At 43.0% G+C, this 4,697-nt stretch overlaps 1 protein-coding gene across 1 annotated transcript in view; it reads right to left on the bottom strand.

The window, feature by feature from the left end:
• LOC110338105 (ATP-binding cassette sub-family A member 17) overlaps nt 1-4,697 on the bottom strand; it is an 84,137-nt gene that overhangs the window by 16,149 nt on the left and 63,291 nt on the right. The window lies entirely within an intron of this gene.

Here is a 4,697-nt window from a genome sequence, read left to right on the forward strand (position 1 = left end):
AAATGTATAAAGACTCCAGAAATCCCTTCTAAACACGTCAGGTCCCCAAAGTCTTGGAACAACGGCGGCAAGGCCTGGAAACATATTTACAGGCCGTCATTTTGGAGAATGAAGAGCTTCCCAAACTCTTCCTTGACTTCCTCAATGTAAGGCTCTTGCCCTCTCTACCAAAAGCGGAAAGCTGTGGATCTTTTGATGAGACGGAATCTGGAGTCAAGAAAGCTGTCCCACCAGCCGGTGCTGCTGTTCCTTGGGGATCCATACGTCTTGCCTGCAGCCAGCGATTTTCCAAATGTGGTCATCGAAGGAGTTCTTCATGGGATATTTTTCTCTCACCTGCAGCCCAGGCAGAAACCCTACCCAGCTGGAAGAAGCCTAAGCGAGTGTCAATGCCGATGGCAAGAAAATCGATATCTCTACCAAGTTAACCGAAACTCCGAGACACAATGGCTCTAGCTAGTGGGAAAATTCCCAGTCCCAGCTTCCTTTGGAGCAGGGACATTTCTATTAGAATGGTGCTTTTAAAATTAGAAACTGAACCGGGGTGGAGTTAGTTTAAGACCAATTATTTGAGAAGGAAAAGGGAGATTACAAGGGAGGTCAGGAAAAGGAGGCCACAGTGGATTACTGGGAGCGCGGAGCGTCATAAAACAGAGCCAGCCTCTGCTTCAGTCACGCTATCTGCTAATTGGAAATCATATCCTGAGTCACGCTGTGATACTGAGCAACTTCAGTGGCCTTTTCTTCAGACTTTGGACATGCTCATCTTTGCGCCATGAGAGTTCTCTCAGCAGGGGATAGTGTATTCTGGAGTGCAGTGCGGGGCACCTGAAGAGTCTCCTGGAACCCACTGTGCCAGTCTGAGGATTCAGCTATACTGACAGTACAACACACTTTCATTTCCATTACAGTGGGGATGCCTCCCACCTACAGATTAGCTGCCAGCATCAGTGCTTGAGATGAAATGGGTGTTGGGACCACCCTTGGGAGCACTCTAGAAAGGTGCTGTACGGGAAGTCTGACCTCCCTCATTCTCCCCTTCCAGTATTGGGAAGTATGAGTGCCCCTCTGAGAACCGACTGACACCCCTGGCAAAGTTCCAGGGGCCGTTCCATATAGAAAGTACGTTCTCTAAACACTAAAATCAGACTGCAAAATTCGTGTCCTGCAGGAGTGGGGCATGGGGTCACAGTGGCCACAATAGGAGCAAACAGACTGTTTGTGGCATGGCTCCCTCAATGGTGTACACCCACGCTGCTGTCACAGGCTCTGGTCTGTTCAGGTTCCTCTTCACTGACATCATGTATGGATTAAAGCGAGTTAGATGCTCGATGCTGTCTCTCCACTGGATGTCACACAGATGGTCATCTTTCACTTAGTGATGGTGCAGAGTGTGTATGTCCTACCTGTGTGTATATGCTGATGAACAGTCTACTTACGGTTATGAATTTTCATAAATTTAAATGTGGGAGAAAATATTTACAATTAAAATACCATGTCATGAATTTTTATTAGAGCCTAAACCTACAGATTGAAAGCCTGCTGCAAACTTATAAAAAAATAACATTTTTATGATGGATTGTGTAATCACATGTTGGAAATCAAGTGTTATATAAAAAAAAAAAAAACCTAAATAGTCAATAGAGATACTTTTAAAAATGTTTTTATGTTACTAGCTATTTTGAGTTAAATAAAAACAAACAAAAGTAAAAAAAACAACAATAACAACAAAAACAAACCAACAAGACAAACATCCAAACCTTGAGACTTAATAGGGTCGTGAGCCCTGGGGTGGGTGGGTGGGTATCTCACCGCTGTTATTCTGCTGCATGGATGTAGCAATCAAATGACTCCTCGACCCAGAGACCCATGCATTGCTCAGCCCTCGGCAGAGAGATGATAGCACAGAATCCCATGCTCTGCATGTTTGCAAAGAGAAACTTTGGAATGCTCAGCCCTAAGTGGGATGTCTGTGTGATACCCTTCTCAAGGCTCAGTGATCTAAGCCAAAGAAGGGGCAGGAAGGTTGTAAGAGCTAGAGGTGGTTGGTAGATAATTTCAAAGAAACTGCATTATCAAGAGACAACAGGGAAGAGGCTGTGACAACCTGCACACGATCTCCACAAGCTCAAGCCAGACAAAATCCAAGCCAGAGCCTATTCTTGCTTGGTTTTTGTTTGTTTGTTTGTTGGTTGGTTGGTTAGTTGGTTGGTTGGTTGGCTGGTTGGTTGGTTGGTTGGTGGTTGGTTGGTTGTTGGTTGGTTGGTTGGTTGGTTGGTTGTTGGTTGGTTGGTTGGTTGGTTAAGAGAGGAAGAACCTGAAGTTCAGTGGGTAGAAAATGGGAGTTGGGGGAGGGGAAAGTGTAAGATTAAAATAGTTTATGAAATTCTCAGAGAATAAATAAAAACATTATTTAAAACAACAATGACAAGGGGGTTGTTCAAATGGCTCAGGGTTGGTTATAGCACAGGTTGTTCTTCCATAGGACCCTGGTAAGCAAACACTCGAAGGAGTGTTTTCCTGAAGTGGACATCAGTAAAAAGATGTTTTGCTAAAACAGACATGTGAAGGGACGTTTCACTAAAGCAGACACTGGAACAAGGATGTTTAACTAAGGCAGACTTGTAAAGAAACAGTTTGCTGAAACAGGCACAAGCAAAAAGATGTTTTGCTAAAGCAAGCATAAAAGGACGTGTAATAAAAGATTCTTCACTAATGACATGCATCTATTGGTTTGCATTACATGCGTTGTTGAGCTCTATTGTCATGACTCCACAGAGAGAAATGAATCAAAAAACTTCTCAAGAGGTTCCTGTGGCTTCTTGCTGCTTCCGAGGACTCAGGCCGATTGGCAGAGTGATGCCAGCTGATACAGACTTCCATGGAATTTGGCTAAGACAGACTTGTGTGGTGAGGCAGGACCCATGGAGGACATGTGATGTTTGGAGGGTATAGGTAGGGCTCAACGGACGGTGACAGGGGCTTGGCGTGCTTAGCAAGCTTTGCAGTGCTTCTTGGTCCTGTGTCATCTCTGCTGAGAGGTACAGCTGAGAACTTCTGGTGTCCCTGGTGGTTCTGCTGACTCATGCTGACTTGCTGATTCTGCAGAGGGCCATCTGTCTCTCCTAGGCTATTCCTCTGCTGCTGATCCATGTTTGCTATCCCAACACTGCTAAACTGGACTGCTGGTGTATCCATAAAGTACTTACGAGTAGATCCAGCCACTGCCGGATCCTATAAACTGAGCTGCTGGTTTCCTGACAACGCAGATGGGGTTTGCTCCAAAAATCAATTTCAACAGGTCCACTTCCCTTATATCCTAATAACCTTTCTTTTCCACTCCCTCAGGTGGGTGGTGGGTGAGAAGGGAGGTTAAAGCATTTAAGAACCATCATTAAAAGTAGGTTTAAAAAAATTAAACACCGGGCTGGCGAGATGGCACAGTGGTTAAGAGCACTGACTGTTCTTCCAAAGGTCCTGAGTTCAAATCCCAGCAACCACATGGTGGCTCACAACCATCCATAATGAAATCTGATGCCCTCTTCTGGAGTGTCTGAAGACAGCTACAGTGTACTTGCATATAATAAATAAATAAATCTTAAAAAAAAATTAAACACCAATTCACATAAAATAAAATAAATGAAAAACAAGACAATAAAAGGCTTTTCTCATTCTGTATTATATAAATACATATAATTTTTGTCAATTTAAAATAGGAGAGCTTGAAAACGTAGCTCAGTGATAGAGCATGCTTAGCATGGTTGAGGCAAAAAAAAAACCCATTAATATTAATAAGAGACATTCCTGTGTTTATATGACATCTATCTAAAACACAAAATGCTTCCGTGTTTGATTGTCCTTTCAACTGTCAGTCTCCTTGCAACTGAACTGGCCCCTCTCAGAAACATTCCAGGAGACTTGCAGGTTAGCTCAGTGGCAAAGGACTTGTTTAGCATGCAGGAGACCCTAGGGGTTTCATCCAGCGCCGTGACATCAAATTGAACAAAACCTGATCTGCTTTAAATGCTGTGAAGATGTGTATTTAGAAATTATACAATAAAGTTATGTTCATGGAGGAAACAGAAGAGAATGGTGTAGGTATCTTTTCCATTTCCTTAAACATGGCTTAGCTTAGTGCATAGTTCTTTCATATCTTTTTTAGATTTATTTATTTATTTTATGTATATGGGTACACTGTATATAGATGGTTGTGAGCCTTCATGTGGTTGTTGGGAATTGAAATTTTTTTAGGACCTCTGCTCACTCCGATTGGCTCTGCTCAGTCCTGTCAGCTCCGCTTGCTCAGTCCCTGCTCACTCTGGCCCAAAGATTTATTTATTATTATACCTAAGTACACTGTAGCTGTCTTCAGACACACCAGAAGAGGGCATCAGGTCTTATTACAGGTGGTTGTGAGCCACCATTTGATTGCTGGGATTTGAACTCAGGACCTTTGAAAGAGCAGTCATCTCACTAGCCCTTGTCATTGTTCTTAAATGTGTTATAACTACCATTTACATAGCATTTACATTGTATTAAGTGTTTTAAGAAATCTAGACATAATTTAAAGTATGGGTGAGCAGACTTTGGTATAGCTCAGTGGTAGAACAGTTGCATAAAATGCACAAGGCTCTGTATTAGATCCGGTGTCTCTCTCTCTCTCTCTCTCTCTCTCTCTCTCTCTCTCTCTCTCTCTC

The sequence above is a fragment of the Mus pahari genome, chromosome 21 (assembly GCF_900095145.1).
Source record: "Mus pahari chromosome 21, PAHARI_EIJ_v1.1, whole genome shotgun sequence".
NCBI lineage: Eukaryota > Metazoa > Chordata > Mammalia > Rodentia > Muridae > Mus > Mus pahari.